The 22197-nt window shown below is 40.5% G+C and overlaps 1 protein-coding gene across 22 annotated transcripts in view; it reads right to left on the reverse strand.

Annotated features, from left to right (window-relative positions):
• HIVEP2 (HIVEP zinc finger 2) overlaps positions 1-22197 on the reverse strand; it is a 220818-nt gene that overhangs the window by 161900 nt on the left and 36721 nt on the right. For 9 of the 22 annotated variants that reach the window (XM_070796274.1, XM_019967521.2, XM_070796273.1 and 6 more), the window contains one exon: positions 7251-7325. The exons of 4 other annotated variants lie outside the window; for them this stretch is intronic. The gene's annotated coding sequence lies outside the window, so the exon portion shown is untranslated. Of the gene's footprint in view, positions 1-659; positions 20873-22197 lie in introns of those variants that run through there. 9 more of the 22 variants (XM_070796281.1, XM_070796279.1, XM_070796280.1 and 6 more) reach the window with 4 other exon arrangements.

Genomic DNA, 22197 nt, shown 5'->3' on the forward strand with positions numbered 1-22197 from the left:
GAAGGTTGTCCTTGATGATCCACTGATAATCAGGAGAAAAATTGGCTTCCCTTGTGGCTCAGCTGGTAAAGAATCCGCCTGCAGTGTGGGAGACCTGGGTTTGATCCCTGGATTGGGAGAGTCACCTGGTGAAAGGAAAGGCTACCCACTCCAGTACTCTGCCCTGGAGAATTCCATGGACTGTATAGTCTATGGGGTTGCAAAGAGCAACACGACTGAGCGACTTTCACTTCACAGAAGAAAAATAAAAGAATCCAATTTAATTGTTTATAATAGCAATCCTGTTCTATGACCAAAATTTACCCCAAGTAATACACCCACCATATTACAATTTAAAAAGTTGTTGGAAAACTAAAATTTATTGCTACATTTTCATTTTAATACTTGAAGTTTGAATTTCTAATCAGTTTGGCTTTCCATGAACAATATCTTTTGACATTTTTTTTCCCACATAATCTTGCATACTTCACATTGCTTTCCACTTATAATCTTAAAATCATTGTGATTCTATCACCCTTTGAAACCTATCTTTTGAAACATAGAAATTTGTAGAGGGATTTCTTCAGGACTTAAATTCTTATCTCTCTTCTTGCCCTCATCAAGCTTATCATCTCCTTATCTTTTTCTGTTCTACTTTCCCTTTCTGGTTGTTTATTTACCTTGTCACATGACTTAGGGTGTTGTCCAGTACTGTAGCCATCTTCCAAAACTAAAAACTCTTCTATAGGATTCTCAAAGTTGAGTGTGCAGACAACCGACATCATTATCTTCTTAGGTGGGTCCCCAAGTCTACATTTTCAGCAAGCTGCCCTGGTAAGTCATACACATACTGGAATACATTATAGGATTTGCACTCTGCCAATTCCTAGATACAGTCCTTCTACTGAAGCCTTTTTCATTTAGCAAAATCTCTCTGCTAGTTTTAGGAAAATGTAAACATCACTGAAACTTCAGCTAAGAGCATCATACAATATGCAGGTCAAGAAGCAACAGTTAAAACTGGACATGGAACAACAAACTGGTTTCAAATCAGGAAAGCTGTACGTCAAGGCTGTATATTGTCACCCTGCTTATTTAATTTATATGCAGAGTACGTTATGAGAAATGCTGGACTGGATGAAGCACAAGCTGGAATCAACATTGCCGGGAGAAATATCAATAACCTGATATGCAGATGACACCACACTTATGGCAGAAAGTGAAGAAGAACTAAAGAGCCTCTTGATGAAAGTGAAAGAGGAGAGTGAAAAAGTTGGCTTAAAACTCAACATTCAGAAAACGAAGATCATGGCATCTGGTCCCATCACTTCCTGGCAGATAGAAGGGGAAACAATGGAAACAGTGACAGACACTATTTTGGGGGGCTCCAAAATCACTGCAGATGGTGACTGCAGCCATGAAATTAAAAGACGCTTGCTCCTTGGAAGAAAAGCTATGACCAACCTAGACAGCATATTAAAAAGCAGAGACATTACTTTGCCAACAAAGGTCCATCTATTCAAAGCTATGGTTTTTCCAATAGTCATATATGGATGAGAGAGTTGGACGATAAAGTGGAGCACTGAAGAACTGATGCTTTTGAACTGTGGTGTTGGAGAAGACTCTTGAGAGTCCCTTGGACTGCAAGGAGATCCAAACCAGTCCATCCTAAAGGAAATCGGTCCTGAATATTCACTGGAAGGACTGATGCTGAAGCTGAAGCTCCAATCCTTTGGCCACCTGATGCGAAGAGTTGACTCACTTGAAAAGACCCTGATGCTAGGAAAGACTGAAGGTGGGAGGAGAAGGGGACAACAGAGGATGAGATGGTTGGATGGCATCACCAACTCAATGAACATGAGTCTGAGTAAACTCCAGGAGTTGATGATGGAGAGGGAAGCCTGGCGCCCCATGCTGCACTCCATGGGGTCACAAAGAGTCAGACACAACTGAGCGACTGACCTGAACTAAATGTAAATCAAAGATTTTAGCACACTCTTATTATTTACTTCAATGTGTAGCTATGAGGCAACAATACAAATGAGTGCTGAATCAAATGAGGACTCCAAATGATCCCAATGTAAGTGCTTAAGATGACATGCCCACCCTGTATTGGTGGAGATTACTGATGCAATAAGTCTTTATTTTCAGCATTTTACTTAAGTGTAAAACCTGACACTTGAGTCCCTATATTTACCCTATCTAAAATCATTTTTATTGAACCAATTAAGAACCCATGACTGGTATGGGGGGAAAACACTCAAACGAAATTTAATGAAGTTACTTAATGAAAAATATTTATTGACTAATGGTCCCAGTGGTAAACAATCTGCCTGCCAATAATGCAGGAGATGCAAGAGGGTTCAATCCCTGGGCTGGGAAGTTCCCTTGAAGAAAGAAATGGCAACCCACTCCAGTATTCTTGCCTGAGAAATCCCACAGACTAAGGAGCCTGGCGGGCTATATAGGGAATGGAGTGCAAAGAGTCAGACACAACTGAGCACACACATGCGCGCATGTGACTAGGAGCACCCACCCCCACCTTAAAGGGGGAGTCCTTGCTCAATGAGCATCTCATACACAATAATGCACTTTGCTTAATTAAGCGTTTGATCATTTTCCACAACACCTTACAAGGAGGTCAACAGGACACGTATTCTAGTCAATCTCACCACATCACCTAAGCTGTCACATTCCCACACTACTGTTTTCCAGCCTCACAGAGACCCTCAGTTCCTCAGCCCCTCCCTTCCAGGAGTTCAGGACGTCTTCTTCCCCATCCTCTCTCCTCCCAGCTCCTCCCTCTCCTCCTCCAGGCTCCTTTCACCATCCTGGCTGGATCCCACTGCGAACCCCTTTGCCCTCGCCCTTGCCAGCATCCTCTGTCACCTCGCCCTTCAGCGTGCTCAACCCCAAACCCTCCTTTGGATCATGGTCCCTTTGGGTCCTGTAGCTCCTCCTTGGGGTGGCTGAGAAACGTCAATTGCTGAGACACAGCTACTTCTGCTGAGCTTTCTGCAGGTCAGGTGAACATAATCACCTCTGAACGCAGGTCAGCTCACGCTTCCTCTAGAGGCAGCTCTAAATGTTCCCAGTTTTCTTCACTATCATCCAGTTTTTACGGACAAATGACTTTGCCTTCTCCTTCACAAAAACCCCAGAGAAAATGGAAGGTACGAACTATTCGGTGTAAGTTAGGCCACAAGGGTGGACTGTATCACATGGGGAATATAGCAAATATTTGGTAATAACTGTAAGTGGAGTACAACCTTTAAAATTGTATAGAAATAAAAATAAATAATACATTTTAAGTAAAATAATGAGTTTTTCAAGGAGAAATTTCATCCACGTATAGTTTTTCCCATAAACTTAGTAGTAGACATTCCTATCCCCTCTCCTTTTGCCCCAATCAATCCTTTCTAGAGCTGGGAGCACTCTGGCTGCTCAGGATTCTACTCAATCATTGGTCATCTTTCCTTTACATCATCCACCTTCCTCTCTCCAGTGGCTCTTTCTTGACACAAGTTCACATCTATATAAAAATGCTCTCTGGGTCTCCACCTCTATCTATCAATCTCACTTCTCCCATGTACAGCCTACAGAACAAAGCAGAGATAATAATTTGCCCTTTATTTAAGAATGGGCTTGAGTCAGGAGCTTTGCATAGATTCTCTCTTTTGTCCCTCACCAAAGGGCTTCAAGTCAATAACTACTGTCTCCATTTAAGAGACCAGGAAACTAAGGATCCCAGAGGTTATGTAAGTGAAGAAGTGAAGTAAAAGTCACTCAGTCGTGTCCGACTCTTTGCGACCCAATGGACTATACAGTCCATGGAATTCTCCAGGCCAGAATACTGGAGTGGGTAGCCTTTCCCTTCTCCAGGGGATCTTTCCAACCCAGGGATCGAACCCAGGTCTCCCGCATTGCAGGCAGATGCTTTAACTTACCTATAACTACACAGGTGATAAATCAGAGAAATACAATTGAAATTCAGGTTCTTTCTGATCCCAAAACCATTTATCCTTCCACAGACCACACATGACCATAGTCACTGCTTTTCTCAAAGGCCTGTTCATCTTCCTGTCTTTCTCTTCCTGGGCAATGCCATCACTATTTACCTTATAGTCCAGCTAGAGTCCTGAAGACTGCCTTCCCTTTCCCTCATCCTTCATGCTGGCTCAGTGACTAGCACTGTTTTCCAAGCTTGAGGGTCCATCATGTGCTCACTGTTCTGAACATCCCAGCATGAGTTCAAACCTTCAGTTTCTTTCTTTTGAAGATTACTGTGTGTGCATGCGTGCTCAGTCGCTTTAGTTGTGTCCGACTCTTTGTGACCCTATGGACTGTAGCCCGCCAGGCTCCTCAATCCATAGGATTCTCCAGGCAAGAATACTGGAGTGGGTAGCCTATCCCTCCTCCAGGGAGTCTTCTCGACCCAGGGATCAATCAAACCCGGGTCTCCTGCATTGCAGGTGGATTCTTTACCATCTGAGCTACCAGGGAAGCCTGAAGATTATTGTAACTGTCTGCAAACTATGTCTTCCAACACAAGCTTGGGTCCTTCTAATTCATTCTCATGATGCTGTCTGATGGTTCCTGGTAAAACGCAAATCTGAATGTGTCTCTCCTCCTTGCCTACAGGATAAAGCTCCAACATGGCAACATGGCATACTGTCCTTGACCTGGTCCCTGCCAAAATTTCCAGATCTTTCCCTCGCGACATCCACTTCTCCTCTTCCTAACCCTGTAGTCCAGCCATACGAAGGTTTACTTGTTGGTTTTATGTCTTTGGGTCTCCGCATGCCAGGGCTCTGTCTTCCTGGAATGCCTTTCCTTATGCTGTCTTCCAGGCAAACTGCCATTCAGCTTACAAGATGCAGCCCTGGCATTTACTCCCCTCTCAAGCCCCCTGCAGAGCTGACTGATTCCTTTTTATGTCACAGCTGGGTTTTGTGCCTTTTCTCTTATAGCCCATTTCACCACCTATTGGAATATTTTACAGTCTGCACTTTCCTTCTAGAACACTAGTTCCTCAGGAGCAGATACATGCCTGTTCTGTTTTGCATGCTTAAGCCAGCACACAAAAGTAAGTCAAAAGCAGTTGCATATGTTAGTTAATAAATTAAACTGATGTTATGTGGGTATATGTCTTTGGAGCTGCAGATCGTTTATTTTTAAGAGTAAAGCCAAAAAGAATGTTCTAGGCAGAAACAATGGGGGAGATAGAGTATTTCTTTGTATGAAGAAGTGATAAGTGTGGCCCCAAGTCTAAGCTGAAAACATTTTGCTGCCAAGTCCTCAGTCACATAAAATCCTGAGGCCTCATTCCTCCACCACAGGAGGAGAAGGTGATGACAGAGGATGAGATGGTTGGATGGCATCACCGACTCAATGGCCATGAGTTTGAGCAAACTCCAGGAGTCAGTGAAGCACAGGGAAGCCTGGCATGCTGCAGTCCATGGGGTCGCAAAGAGTCAGACACAACTGAGTGACTGAAAAGCAACAACCACCCCCACGGAGCCATCCATGATGCTGGGCTCATGATGATGTTCAGGAATGAAAGGAAAAGAGTAACGATCTGTATTGAAGAGGGTGTTACCTGGATTCCCTAATCTCTGAACCTAGTGTGGATAACCATCCAAATTCAACCTCAAATTTTAAGTGGCACAAAAATCATCTAAGGCTTATTAGAGAATATTCTCAGAGCTAACCAACAGAGAACAGAGCATTTGACTTATCCCACAGATCAGCTAAATTGAATCAAAGCAAAAATAAACATTTTCCAGACTGTTCTATCATTTCCGAAACACAGGGCAGGGACATGGACATATGATAAATAGTTCAATTGTGAAGTTACCTCTTCAAGTGACAAAACTAACCAAGAGACTGGGGCGGTTGTGGGGGGTGGGAGGGGGGGGAGGAGGGAACTGATGCAGATGAGTGTGTCTGTGAGGTATGAATGAGAGAAGGGACTTGAAGTTTCAGAGTTGAGACAGACGCCAGTAACTGTGGGCCGGGAGACTTCATGCACCGATCACTCCATGCTGCCCCTGGGTCCTCAGAAGACAGGACACCAGCGCACCAGAAAGCACCCCTCCCCACAAAGGGGGAAGCTGATTACAGCTTTCACGAGCCCCCATGTGAAGACTGTGATTCAAAGGCTTTGCCTAGAAGAGGACGGTGGACAGAAGCAGCCAAGGATCCCTAGAGACACACAGAAAAGCAATAACTCTGTCGACATTCCAAAAAGAGAAAAGGAGAGGGGCATTTCCCTTCCAGCAGCATTCTTTCATTGCCTTTTCTTGCTTCTTTTCTGAGGAGAGAAGGGAGGTGGGTGATGGCAGTGAGACCATGTAAAAGACCAGGGGGTAGCGGACACGAACTTCTATCTGGCTTCCCTGCACAAAGGCCTTATTATAAAACACACATAAAAATGTGTGGGCAAGACTTGGAGGGTTGGGCCCCGCATCCCTCCTCCCCCAAACTCACTCTCAAGCCCATGCTTTGAATGCATTTGTGTACACACACCCTCCGACAGAACAGGTTCTTCATGTTGCCATGGAGCTGAGAAATCACACTGCTTTTACACTTCCAGCAGCAGAGGTAAGAATCACTACATGATGTTAACTCTGGTTGTATTCCTGCTTTTCAGTTGTTTCTCTTCCTGTTCTCATGAACTTGATTTTTTTTTTTTTTTTTTTTAGCTTACTCTTTGTAAGATTGCTGCAATGGAAGCTGCTGGCAAACTGATGCTTCCTTTTATCAGCTCAGCATGCAGAAAGTAGAGCGCATTTGTGACTGGGAGCTTCCTCCTCCCTTCCAGCAGAGTTTATGACCTTACTGCATCTTAGGGGAGTTGATCAGAAATGCAAACTAGAAATCAACACTTATTTAGTAAATATTCTGTGAAACAAATAAAACCTCCTGTAACCAGTAGCTGTCTTTTCTGACAAGATAAATCTGATTATTTCTACTCCAATGGGTACTTCTCAATAGGCCTCAACCATCAAAATCATATGAAAAAAAATTTTGTAAATACAGATAGCCTTCTGCAAGGTCCCCTTGGGTTTCATTTCAAAGCTCAGCTATTACCTTACTGTGTAAAAGTCAAATAAAAGAATCTAAAAGAGGAACACAACATGATTTGCTAATGCAACCTCAATATTCATGCCACCCCTCCTTTTGGAGTTTTGCATCTCACAAGAAATGGTGATTTGACTTCTACAAAATCAAGTGCCAAGGAGTTCAAGAAAATCATTTTGATTTCCTACCTGGAAATCTGCTTTCGGTCCTAGTCACACATCCTCACGATCTTGAGTCTCAGTTTCTCAGGTAAGTTCGCCAATCTGCTGACAAGAAGTTTCGTGTTATGACTTCTCCTTCCACAGTGCACACATTAAGACGTAACTATGAAAGTGACCTTAAGTACTAACCAGAGCAGCAAAACCAAATCTATTGGTTTGAAGAAAGAATGTAAACACGTGGAGGTAAGAGAGGCCAAAATGTCAGGCGATGAATGTGGCACCAAGCTACGTACACGGGATATCAGATGGCTAAGCAAAATACAATTTTAAAAGTTTAAAATCAGCTTGCCAGCAACAAAATAAAGATTGGATGATAACCCCCAAAATAAAATAAATATCCATGCCTCCATACCAAAAATAAATAAATCATGTAGGTACTCCCTCCCTCCAAGCTTAATTATTCTCCCTTTAATGCGGGCTGACTTCCAATGAACAGAATATGGAAAGAGAAAAGTCATAACTTTACAGTGGAAACCCTAGCAGACTATCCCTTAACTAAGCGATCAAGGTTAGCATGACTGGTGACCAGTTATGTTGATAGGACACAACTGATAATACAATGCAACGAGGAGGGCACCTCTGCAGTCTTCCTCTCCAAACCCATCATTCCAGCCTACAAAATTTCTGGTCCAATACTCTTCGAAAATATCCATCCCTTCAGAAACAAGTGGAGTATGCCATGGTATGCTACTCTGTTATTACATATCGTATTGCATTTGTATTCTGTAGATTATATTAAATCTTTTAAAAATGAGCACCCAATTAATACCAAATGAAGTTTTCAGGAAACCCAGACAAGTCTTTAAAACCACTAACCAAGCACTCAAACGGACTAGCCTGTTTAGGTAGTCATTTTGTTTAAATAGTCATTTTCCCTTTTCTTTAATTCTAATGTTTCCACAGCACGTCAGAATGACAGCTCCAAATGCTGGAGACCTCAGGTTTTTCCTCGCCACAAATAGTATGTATATTTTTACTATGACTAGTAACAACGTGCCTGTTATTGGTGATCCTGGTAATTATTTAAATAGGCTGACTCTACATTGATCTCAATGGCACAATACTGTCGACAGTTCAATGTTAGCCAGTCACAGGGCCTCGTAAGCGCCCTAGCCAGACGCCCCAGGCTGCTTGTGGATAGGCATTCCCCAGCCTCTTGGCTCGGTGACAGCAACCGCAACAGCCCACAAGGCGGGTGGAGAACCGATGAATAAAATGATAAATATTTGTGATGAAACAGGAAGTTGGGGAGGGGGAGAGGGATGGAATATCTCAACTACTGAACTACTGAAGCTACTTTGGAAATTTAACAGTATTCCCTTGTTGTAAAACTGGGAGCAGTACACAGATAGATCTTTTCTCTCGTGTTTTCCTCTTTATTGTAAATAATTTACAAAATTACTACTGTACAATACAACATCCACCCAGGCACAGGATTTAAGACTTTGAGCCACTGAACTATAAGTGCTGTACACTGAATGAATGCTTCAAATTGTCCTTTGAAAATGATTCAAACAATGATGTGAAAATATAATTTTTTTCAGGCCAGAAAACACTTTTAATAGATTGTCCCTTACTATTGATTGAATATATAATTTAAATGATTATTTAATAAGTTCAATCTCTCATTTATGCCACTTAGTACCAACAATAGTAATAATTTACAGGCTCAGGGGCATTCTTGTCAAGAGTAAATACAAGAAATTTTGAAATAAAATAGTGCTTCATTTTATAGAGGGCTAAGACTGAGATGGGGGAGCCTGGTGGGCTGCTGTCTGTGGGGTCGCACAGAGTCGGACCCGACTGAAGCAACTTAGCAGCAGCAGCAGAAAGACTGAGATACTTCACTTGTACAGAGTCTCCATACTCAAGCAGATGATTCAAGTGATTCCCATTTTCTCACATACTGATTCTGATATCCAACACCAATTTAAAGAACAAAACAAAAGAGAGCTCAAATATGGGGGGCACACTTTGGGGCTCGCTTTTTAAAGATAGTGTTATCAACCAACAATACCTTCTTAGAGTTCACAGTATTCTCTCTTTCATCTATTCTAAGAGAGGAGTGAAAATTCCTCTCTTGCTTTCTTGCTGATTATTCCACCAAAAAAGTTAAAAAATTACCAAAACTAAAGCACATCTCTGTGACAATTTGCTACTTCAAATGGTTCTCTGAGCCTCTCTTTCACTGATTGGTCATTTTGTTACACAGTAAGGAAACAGGATGATGGCCGGCTGCTGGGGAATGAGGAGAGAAGCAAGAATGGAGCAAGACATACAAGCTTTGAAGACTAGATATAAATATAAGCACTTATATCAATACAAAATGCGAGCTTCTCGCAGTTTTTAGACTTAGAATATCAATTCGTCTGCTAGGATTTCAACTGATGTATTCGACAAGTGCCCTCAAAATGCTGAATTAGGAAATTAGAGAGATGAGTTCGAAGACACATGTTCTACTTTTGTTTTCCATCTGTTATACTGATCATTCCCAAGTATGATTTATCAATCCTTTTTATGCCAGAATATCCCTTTGATTCTCCTTAAAAATAATGTCATGGAAAACTTAGTAATTAACATTTGAAAATAATACTGGAGTCGAAGGTCACAGCGTCACATATACTTTCCTTCAATAATAGATATATATTTCTGTAAATCTATTGTTCAGCATGGGCAATGGGACAGCAAACTTAAATGAAAAAATAAAACCTATGAGAAAATACAGTAGGTGCAGGATCAGAGATGAACGTCGTATTTCATTCCAAACACTATCAGAACTGACAAAGTTCCCTTTAGTGTACTTAGATCTAAATAGTAAGTCACTATTGATATTAGTCCTATCCTGTTTGTGAATGAAAATAAGACAACCCAAAGAAACTGATCATGTGATTAAAGAGGATAAATTGCCCTTTCTTACCCCACAAAAGAAAAAGGAAGTTCCACAGTAAGAACATCTTTACCAATACTGAAAATATTAAAAATGTAAAACCAAACCTACAATATTCTGTAAGCTTAATTTATTATTCATTTGTTCTCATCTGTCAATCCTAACTTGCCTCAAACTTTATTCTCAGTCTTTCTAATTGAATTGGTTCGATTTCACATCCCGCCCCATTATTTATCAGTTAAGTAACCATGGGTAAACTGTGGTTTTCATATCTACTGACCCAGGATAAGAGTAGGCTGATATGTCATAAAGACACAACCGGCATGACTCTTTCTCCTCCATGACACATTAAAACTGACTTAATTACTGTTTTGATGATTTTGTTTGCCCATTATTATATAATACTTTTTTTGCTGTTGTTCCTATTGCCATTTTCTTAATTGTTTGGGGTTTGATTTTGTAGATCTTTTTCTTCTCTTGTATTTCTTGACTGTATAAGTCCCTTTACCATTTGTTGTAAAGCTGATTTGGTGGTACTGAATTCTCTTAACTTTTGCTTGTCTGAAAAGCTGTTGATTTCTCCATCAATTTTGAATGAGATCCTTGCTGGGTAGAGTAATCTTGGCTGTAGATTTTTCCCTTTCAGTATATATATATCCTGCCATTCCCTTCTGGCCTGCAGAGTTCCTGCAGAAAGATCAGCTGTTAAACGTGTGGGGTTTCCCTTGTATGTTACTTGTTGCTTCTCCCTTGCTACTGTTAATATTCTCTGTGTTTAATCTTTGTTAGTTTGATTATTATGTGTCTTGGCATGTTTCTCCCTGGGTTTATCCTGTATGGAACTCTTTTCGCCTCTTGGACTTGATTGACTATTTCCTTTTCCATGTTGGGGAAATTTTCAACGATAATCTCTTCAAAAATTTTCTCATACTCTTTCTTTTTCTCTTCTTCTTCTGGGACCCCTATAATTCGAATGTTGGTGTGTTTGATATTGTCCCAGAGGTCTCTGAGACTATCCTCAGTTCTTTTCATTCTTTTTACTTTATTCTGCTCTTCAGAAGTTATTTCCACCATTTTATCTTCCAGTTCACTGATTCGTTCTTCTGCTTCAGATATTATGTTATTGATTCCTTCTAGAGATTTTTAATTTCAGTAATTGTGTTGTTCATCTCTGTATGTTTGTAATTTAATTCTTCCAGGTCTTTGTTAATTGATTCCTGCATTTTCTCCATTCTGTTTTCAAGATTTTTAATCATCTTTACTGTCACTATTCTGAATTCTTTTTGAGGTAGTTTGCCTATTTCCTCTTCATTTATTTGAACTTCTGTGTTTTTAGTTTGTTCCTTCATTTGTGCAGTATTTCTCTGCTTTTTCATTATTTTTTTTTTTACACTTATTGTATTTGAGGTCTCCTTTTCCCAGGCTTCAAGGCTGAATTCTTTCTTCCTTTTGGTTTCTGCCCCTCTAAGGTTGGTGCAGTGGTTTGTGTAAGCTTCGTATAGGGTGAGATTTCTGCTAAGTTTTTTTTTGTTTGTTTTTATTATATACTACTTTTGATACAAAAATTTGTCTTCTAAAATTAATTAAAGGAAACAACCTTTCATTAGCTTTTTAAAAAACTTCCTCCTTGTATGAAATAATGGGAGATTATTGAACCTCTATTTCTAAATCAGTTGAGAAATGTACTGCTCAACTACTATCCATAAACTAAATATGTACCAGATGACTGAGATTATTTTTAAATGAATACAAGATCAATTAAACCAATGAAAAGAAAATGATGAAATGCTTTATAAATCCTAAAGTATACCCCAGATACACAATAGGATCTGAACCTCAAAAGAAGAATACTAACAACAAGGCACAATATAGATAATTAATAAGAGGCCACTGGAGGAGCCCCTGGTGGTCCAGTAGTTAGCTTTCACTGCTGAGGGTCCAGGTTCAATCACTGATTAGGGAAACGAACACCCTGCAAGTAGAGCAGTGCAGGCAAAAATTACCAAAAATTAATTAATTAATTAAAAAGTAAAAATGGAGGAAAAGTTTTTAGAGACTGATAAAGTGATTCTCACAAAGGACCAATGATCTGAAGAAACATTTCTGAAATTATATTTAAATTTTAATATTCAGACATTGGAAGAACACATCATAAATGTTCAAAAACATATGGAAAAACTGATTTCTAAACAGAGTATTTTTAAAGTGTTTTATAAATATGATACAATTTTTTGCTATTAAAATCTGAAGTTAAATGTATTTCTTTATTTACCAGTCCTTCACTATATTCAGGCCTTAAATGTAATTTTCATCTACCTCCTAAACACTCATCTGTAAATCTACATTTATCTATAGATATAAGAAATATGATTTGTTAGATCCTCTAAATATTAAAAATAAAAACTGATAAATGCCCTCTTGCTGATCATTGTATGATTCTAAAATATACATGTCTATAAGAATCCAATTGGCTTAACAGGAGACCAAGAAGCAAGATGAATAAGCAGAGAACTGCACTATTTAAAAATTATCTTTATGAGTATAATTTTTAAATAATTTTTGAAACATTCATCAAATACTAATCAGAAGTAGATAAACCAGATAAAACTAAGCTAAAATTATTAAACTTACAAAATAAAAAAAAAAAAAAATTAAATTTTAAAAATATTAGAACCAAGTATAAAATGACAAGTATTAGTATTTGTAATGTATAAAGAGTTCATAGAAATTTATTTTTAAAAAACCTAGGAAATAAGTTAGAAAATAGGACAAACCAATTCAGAAAAAGAAATATAACTAATAAAGAAGCTTCACTAATTATTAAAGAAATACAAACCAAAACAACAACACAGGCAAGACTTTCACTTTCGCACAGCTATGATGAAAATGGGAAGTGACCTGAAAATAGGGATCATGTATAATAAAAATATTCAAGTACTTCAACAAATAAAATTGTGAATATTCAGAAATAGGAGAATTTTAAGGAAACAGTGACCATTAAAATAAATCAAAATTATATGGCCATTAAAAGAGTACAGAAATGAGCAAAATGGAAAGTTTATGTTTTGAAAATAAGGGCTACATCAATATCATGATTATAACCATTTCAAATGTGTGAATTTGAGCAAAGATCAGGAACATACAAGAAAAAATTAAAAATCAGATCAACAGATTATAAAAGGTGATCAGATAGTTATGTCTTTTATTTGTGTCATAATAGTGCATGTGGGATAAAATTTAAAGCTTGACAAGAACAAAAGAACACATTAATCTAATGAGTCCCTAAATAAAATCTCCCAAATGCATCAGTCAGTACCTACCACGAGACAACGACTATTCCCCCAGACAAGTTCACCAACGGCTGGATCTCTGTACCCAAAGCAAGTCTCAAAATTTTATACAAAATGAGACCATGAAGGATCCACAGCACATGCCCTATGAGCCATTAATCCACACCCAGACCTTTAAATATTTACTATATAGCTTGTGATGTTAGGAATGGTTCACTGTTATCCTTTTAACTGTATCACATCCATTATTTCTACAGGAGTTCATGACATGCTACCAAATCACGTTGTTTGAATACAGGCAGTTCTCAACTTACAAACACCTGACTGAGGAAAACCAAAAATAAAACCAGCTGCTGCTGTCCCCGGGCTGTCGCCTTCTAACACTACCAGAGGTCTTGCTGATACTCCCAGAGAGACTCAGCTGTTGTGAAAAAAAATCTTAAGCTTCTTAGAGCATTGGAAGGGAGGAAGGGTGGAAGGAATGAGAGCAGGACTAACCAGGGAAGCCACACAAAGCTTGTGCTTACCCTCCACATGACTCGATAAACATCGGATGAATGAATGAATGAATTTCCACACCCTGCAGTTTGAGCCTGATGACTCGGCCCCTATCCTATTCCAATAGCCTGATGATAACAGCCCTCTTTCTTGGGCTCCTGATTCACGGAGCTGGAGCTAAAGAAGGGAATCGAAACCCAGTAACAAACAGCTGTGATCAACAGGTTGCCCACTAAGGCAGTTCACTGGACAGAGTCCAAGCCCAGGACCAACCCAGGAAAGTCTGCGTCCAAAAGCACAGGCAAAGAGTACGGGATTCACAGAGAGACAAGACAAGACATAAATGGTGAGAGGAAAACAGAAATTAAAAGTCCAGCAAAGGTTATTAATAATGATGCCAAATGAGCTCAAAGAAATGAAGGCTAGATGTGATAGGGAAGAAGTAAAGATGGTGTCAAAGTGAGGGTGGGCTGGTTTGGGAATAATGTTGTGGCTCCACAGAGCCCCAGTTTAATGTATGATTCACTTCACTCAGATGACCTTACAGAAGTAGGACTACTTTATACACATCTCAAGTCTAGTAACTTATCAATTCATTTCACCCTTTGCATATAGTCATCTTCTGAAATTTTAAGCCACTCCATTGCTCAAAAATCTTCCTCAGCTCCTCTTACCAACTGAATTAGAGAAATCACAGTATCGCAGAGTTTGGGATACTGTGAACTTTAACGCCTAAGATACTGTGAGTTTTAAGGCCTTTAAACTCACAGTGAAAGAGGTAAAACAACTTCACTCTTTAATGGAAGATCTACCACAAGATAGCCTAAGGAATCATATTCCTTATGATTCTCTGATCTTATCCTTGCACATTTCTTGACTCCTTGGCTTTCACTCCCAGGCACCATACTGAACGTATCCAACTCTTTGTGACCCCATGGACCATAGCTTGCCAGGCTCCTCTGTCTGTGGAATTCACCAGCCAAGAATACTGGAGTGGATTGTCATTCCCTTCTCCAGGGGATCTTCCCAACCCAGGGACTGAACCCGTGTCTACCACATGGCAGGCATATCCTTTACCATCTGAGCCACTAGGGAGGCCTGAACAACTATAGAGGGCACCATTTATATCACCGTCTATGTGAACAGTGCCCTCAAAAGTTTAAAAGTATTCAACACGTAGGCAGCCATTTGGGGTGCTCCTCCTTTCATCTGGAACACTCTCTCTGCATGGAATGCCATCTCCCAATCCCAACTTTGCTTCTAAAGATGCTAGTAGTTTTTCAAAGTCCATGTCTTCCATGAAACGTTTCCGGGTTCCCACAATTGGTTGTAATCTTTTTCTTTGCAATTTCACTTGGTTTATGTCACTTATTTATGTATATCCTGTCTTCTAGTATAATGAGTTAATTATGTACGTCTTATAACCAATCCTAGATTGTATGCATAATGTCCAAAAACGTAAATAGCACAGAATTCCCCTTTCTTTCTATACAGTCCCAAGCCTATTGTCCAAATCACAACAGGTACTTAACTACTGGCTGGGACATTTGTACGGGGTGGAGACAGATGATTCAGGAACTAGAAATGTTAGAGGAGGTAGTTTAGACTGGAAAGGAACATAGCCACAGAAAACGTGGGACTAAATTCTGATAACCTGATGCCTTCAGGCTCACTGGTCTTGAGAGGGTGCTAAGTGGCAGGATGTCACTATCAAAGTCACACTTTTCCTTATTTCAAAATTTTGCCTAAGACCAAACAGGTATTGCACTTACAAAAAAACAGAACCTCCTCCTCACCTCTAAGACAAAACTTTCCAAGAAAATGAATTCCCAATTATACACAACCAATCAAAAACACAGTTTTGAAACAAAATACAAAGTAACCCAGCACAATTTAAGCACAATTTAACCTATTTCACATAGTATCAAAAAATAATTTTCCTTCTTCATTTAACAAAAACCTACTAAAGAGCAAGTTTAAATGCAAATTTGAAACACCTGGAGAGCAGGTGTACCATTTCAGAGGGATCTAAACACAATTTTTTCTACTATATGGCGGAAAAGGCAATGGCACCCCACTCCAGTACTCTTGCCTGGAAAATCCCATGGATGGAGGAGCCTGCTAGGCTGCAGTCCATGGGGTCGCTAAGAGTCAGACACGACTGAGCGATTTCACTTTCTCTTTTCACCTTCATGCATTGGAGAAGGAAATGGCAACCCACTCCAATGTTCTTGCCTGGAGAATCCCAGGGACAGGGGAGCCTGGTGGGCAGCCATCTATGGGGTTGCACAGAGTCGGACATGACTGAAGCGACTTAGCAGCAGCAGCAGCAGCTAGTATATGGAGCCCATGTTTCTGCCTAGCACATAATATGCATTTTCTTAAATAGTATGCATGCTACCATATCTATTTTAATAGATGTGTCATGCTCCAAGGAAACCATTATGATATATCAAAGGCTGATTAGCCATATAAAATATGATGTGGCATTAACTATATAAAGAAACATCTTCAAAATGGTATATTCAGATTTCTATCTATATACAGAAATCTATCTGAATATTTCTGAAGACTTTAAAATATGTTGTGCTCATGTGGCATTGGTATAGTGTACACTGGTTGATGATTCAAAATATTTTAGTATCTATCTACATATACGAACATTTATAATCTGAGAAACCCATATGCTCAAGACAATTTAAACATGAACAGGGCAGAGGAAAGAGCCAACAATATGAAGACTGAGCTAGGGAATGAATTACTTACCAAGCATGTAGAATAAGACTTCACATACCAAACGTTTTTGAGTTTGGGGTTTTTTTTAGTATATATCTAAAAGGTTAAAAGTACTTTCAGCCAAAAAACTTTCATTGATCATTGTCATGAACACGGATCACCCAGAAAAACTATGCATTTATTTATATAGATTTACTAGAGTTATTATCATAAGTATAGATTACTATAGCAAATGTCTCTTTATACTTATAGCTACACACACACACACACACACACGGAGCCTCTCCTGTAAGACCACGAATACATTATCTGGAAATGTTGTACCAGATGGAACGAGCATGGTCTCAACCCTGGTAGAACTCAGATTCTAAGAAGAAAGATCAACAAATAGTTACTATAAACTGGGGTAACTCAGTAACGCCTTTTAAGCTACCGAGATGCATGCATTCGCTTACTCCTTCACTCTGGCTTCCCCACTGGCCTACATTCTGTTTGCCTTTTTAGATCTTCTGTCTGATTTCTATAGCTTGTCTATTTCCTTCTTCACTTTCAGGCTGTCAGCTATCACTTCTGAAATCAACGTGCCATCCTCTACTGGTGACACTCTTCTCCTTCCATCTAATGTACAGCTCCTAATCATTTCTAGAGGACTGGATCATCGAGCCGGTAAAAACTGAGACTAAAATAAGGACAAACAAGCCCCGAGTGATGGCTTAATAAGTGTTTCATATCATTGTGGCTTGATGAAATTATGGTGTTCTTTCAGATGTGATATTTCTATTATCTCACTAACCCAGGCAGACATTTGAGAAGACAGTTAAAACAAATGTTCTACCCACAAAATTTCCCACCTTTTCTCCCATGCCCTTCTAAAAAACCACAAAAACATTAAAAGCCCTCAAGAGAGAGGGGACATATGTATACCTGTGGTTGATTCATGTTGATGTATGACAGAAAGTATTGTAAAGCAATTATCCTCCAATTAAAAATAAATTTTTTAAAAACATTAAAAATCCCACATTTTTGCTTAAAAGAAATACACCTGCTGTCAGAAAAAGGTTTCTTTAAGTAGAGTACTTGGAAACGGTATTATAACACACAGACTATGTTTCCCAAAGAGTGGTCCTCAGATCACCTGCATCAAAGTTACCTGATTTGCTTCTTAAAATGCAGATTTCCTATACTCCTCCTCAGATGTACTGAATCATATTTTTAGAGCCTAAGACCTTGAACTTTTTAAAAGCACCTTAGGAGCCTGTTGAGCATGATAAAACTTGAAAGCACCAATCTAAATAATCAAAGAGTGTTTACTGAAGATGTCAGGCTGAGCCCCAAAGACTCAAGTCTTATTTCACTATCAGCTTATAGCATTTACTGAGTGCCACCCTCTGCCAAACACTGGATAAAATTAAGTTCAAAAAGTTTGAAAAATAAAGTTTAAAGGCTGTCGCTGCCCCGGAAGCTTCCATTGTAACCAGGAAGACAAAACAGACAAATGAAAATGCTTTAAAATAGGCACATGAAGCATTCAGAGGGGGAGGATGGGGGCGATGCTGCAGTCCCCTGTACGGTGGGCAAAAAGACACTGAAAGGAGCCGAGTTCAGGACTGAGCAAAGTATCGCTGAACTCCTAACGGAAGACTCCCAAGACAAGCCAGAATCAAAAAGGAGAGCTTTTCAAACGCAAATCTCTGAAGAGGTGTGGAGGTTGCCAGAGGGCATTTAAGATCAAGAAGAAAATACCTATTATCATATCTCCTGCTGCCATAGACAGAAAGAGAAATGCCTGTATGCGGGGTTATTAAAAAACCTCAGACATTGTTTGGCAAAACCTTAAAGAGGCGCTGTTATGCCCAGTTTACAGATGAGAAAACTAAGCATCAGCCAAGGCTCTTTCCAGAGCTGGTCCTTTCCTTCCATCAGCAATTCTCTGCCCCGCCTGACACCGCCCCAAGTACAAAAGTCATTAATTCATTATGTCCTTCAAAACAGCAAGCCAGTCAACACATTATATCTCTCCCTCCCTCCATTTCAAAAAGCCAGCCAAAAAAATGTGTGTGCACCTGTGTGCGTATGGCCATATATGAGCATACATGTATGCACAAGTGTGTGTGTGACTAATTTAACTAACCACTCATTTTTCTTAATAGTCATTATATTTTGGCATCCTCAAAGATACTCCAGCAGCACTAGCATTTATGACAAATTATACTGAAAATAAAGTCTCTTTGATTTGTGATCAAAATAACCACCCCAAATCACCATACTGGGTCAGTGATACACATCTTTCCACTGGCTATATTCTCCAATATGACAACCACAGGTGACTGTTTAACATTAACAGTAATTAAATTAAACACTCAGTCCCTCAGGTACTCCAAAGCCACACAGAGTTAGTAGCTACCCTATGGTCGGTGCGGATACAGGGCTTTTCCATCATTGCAGAGTTCAATTGGATACAACTGTCCTAGGGAACCAAGCCTCCCAAAAATACAACTACACATCTCAATATAAACAACAACTGTCATTTACCTCTATTTCTAAACCTATGATGACACCAGTGATCAAATGTGTTCCCTTCCACTAAGCCTGTCTAAGTCCCTTGAGTAGAAACACACAGCTTCCTCCTCAGACATCTCAACTCCTTTTGCTCATCACACTTCTCTTTTCATGGCTGTTTTCATCACAACCTGATAGTTATATGCACACCATCCTCCCTACAGCAAGCCCCTCCAGACCAATGGTTGTCATGTGAGCACTCTCACTACCTAATTCAGTAACAGTTCCATAAATACAAGGTATATTCTTAATTAAAAGATTACTAGGTAGAATATCGGCTCCCCAGGTAGTTCAGTGGTAAATAACCCGCCTGCCAGTGTAAGAGCCCTGAGTTCCATCCCTGGGTCGAGAAGAGCCCCCTGGAGAAGGAAATGGCAACCCGCTCCAGTGTTCCTGCCTGGGAAATCCTATGAACAGAGGAACCTGGCAGGCTATAGTCTATGGAGTCACAAAGAGCCAGACACAACTCAGCAAATAAACAAGGTAGAACATGATACTGATGGAAACATCCAGAGAATAACAATATAGATATGAAAGGAAGAAAGAAAGAAGTCCAAAGCACAGTAAGGTTTTGTAATCACTACCAAGAGGTAACTGCTTAGATGGAAACGCTGCTTGTGTCACATGTTTAGAAGGAGAAGAATGAGATTCTTTTAGGAGTAGGTCCAAAAATGTCCTTCGCTGACATACATCAGAGGAGGACTGGGCTATCTGACACCTACCCTATGACAGTGTCATCAGTCAGCATACAGAGACTGGCCCCAAGCCCTGTGCTGGGGCACAAAGCCAGTGCTCCTGGTGATCAGTGGGAATCAGACGGTTAGCTCAGGAGAAGCTTCTTCAGGAAAGTTTGTATCACTCTGATTCTCATTCATGCAATTACAACGTCCTCAAACACTCAAGCCTTGGGATTCACATGAGGACCCCTTCTTTCACTCTGAGAACTTTCTCTGGACCAGTGAAGGCAAATTTCCTTCATGGTATCATTTGGATAGTTTCAAAGTATACAGCGTATGAACAACATTAGCAGACGAGATGGTTGGATGGCATGACAATGGACCTGAGTTTGAGCAAGCTCCAGGAGATGGTGAAGGACAGGGAAGAACGGCGTGCTGCAGTCCAGGGGTCGCAGAGTCAGACACGACTAAGCAACCGAAAACAACAACAGATGAAAAACAGCATCTGATATTTTTGAAAACTCTGTTGGCAAAGGGGAAACCCATGTATCAGGGCACACTGGATACGTCTATGAAGACAGAAAAATTACAAAGGAAGAGAAAAGTCACTCCATTTGTACTGCAGCACTCAGGGCTTTATTTGGCCAACTTGAATGCAGCTTCCCTTTCTTCAGTAAGCTCAGGGACACTTTCCCACAAGCCATGGAAGCTAGAGGTACCCTCGAGGCCACCTTAGGCCCGAGGAAAGGTAACTTCACAGGAAATGAAAGTAGGCAGAAGGGGGAGAGCATGAGTGATGACAGTCGAAGAGATTTGAGATAAGCGCTGGAAGGGGGCGCTGAGGTGGCCCGTAGAGGAAACGAAACTTCAAACCCGCGGAGACGCATCATTTTCCACAAGAAAGTCACCCACTCTTGCCCCAACCTCACCTTCAACCCTGGCCCCACTGCTCACCATGATGGCCTTTCTTCATTGTTCACGTTTTAGGTGGATGAAAAGGGCCAACCAAAAAAAAAAAAAACTCCGCGTCTAATGCTTGACTAATCAAATCACCAGCGGCAAGTTGCTCCTCTGCAAACACCTTTCCTGTCACAGCATCCCCCAAACTTGGTCAGACTGGGGCCCTGAAACACAACCAGGCTCTCAGCTTAGAAACTAAGACACTGGGGAGGTGCTTAGACTCTGTGATCACAGCACAGGCAACGGAGCAAGATGGCACAGCCCCCTGCATTAGAATCCGGGGTCACTGCGTATCCGTGTATAACCCCGGGCAAGCTATTTACCTTCTCGGTGCCTCCATTTCCTCAGCTGTCAACTAACAATGATCACCACATGCCAACCAATTTGATATCCACCAAATTCTCGGTCATTTCAACATATTTGAAACATTTCACGATTTCAACATTTCTGAAACCTGACTGTAGTCTTACTTATCATTAAGAGCATATTTCAGTTAACTGGAGGCTCTGTTGTTCTTTCTTCAGTTCAGTTCAGTTCAGTTCAGTCGCTCAGTCGTGTCCGACTCTTTGCAACCCCATGAATCGCAGCACGCCAGGCCTCCCTGTCCATTACCAACTCCCGGAGTTAACTCAGACTCACGTCCATCGAGTCAGTGATGCCATCCAGCCATCTCATTCTCTGACGTCCCCTTCTCCTCCTGCCCCCAATCCCTCCCAGCATCAGAGTCTTTTCCAATGAGTCAACTCTTCCAATCAGGTGGCCAAAGTACTGGAGTTTCAGCTTTAGCATCATTCCTTCCAAAGAAATCCCAGGGCTGATCTCCTTCAGAAGGGACTGGTTGGATCTCCTTGCAGTCCAAGGGACTCTCAAGAGTCTTCTCCAACACCACAGTTCAAAAGCATCAATTCTTCGGCGCTCAGCCTTCTTCACAGTCCAACTCTCACATCCATACATGACCACAGGAAAAACCACAGCCTTGACTAGATGGACCTTTGTTGGCAAAGTAATGTCTCTGCTTTTCAATATGCTATCTAGGTTGGTCATAACTTTCCTTCCAAGGAGTAAGCATCTTTTAATTTCATGGCTGCCGTCACCATCTGCAGTGATTTGGGAGCCCCCCAAAATAAAGTCTGACACTGTTTCCACTGTTTCCCCATCTATTTCCCATGAAGTGATGGGACCAGATGCCATGATCTTCGTTTTCTGAATGTTGAGCTTTAAGCCAACTTTTTCACTCTCCACTTTCACTTTCATCAAGAGGCTTTTGAGTTCCTCTTCACTTTCTACCCATGTTCTTTCTTAGAGGT

Source organism: Bos indicus, chromosome 9 (assembly GCF_029378745.1).
Source record: "Bos indicus isolate NIAB-ARS_2022 breed Sahiwal x Tharparkar chromosome 9, NIAB-ARS_B.indTharparkar_mat_pri_1.0, whole genome shotgun sequence".
NCBI lineage: Eukaryota > Metazoa > Chordata > Mammalia > Artiodactyla > Bovidae > Bos > Bos indicus.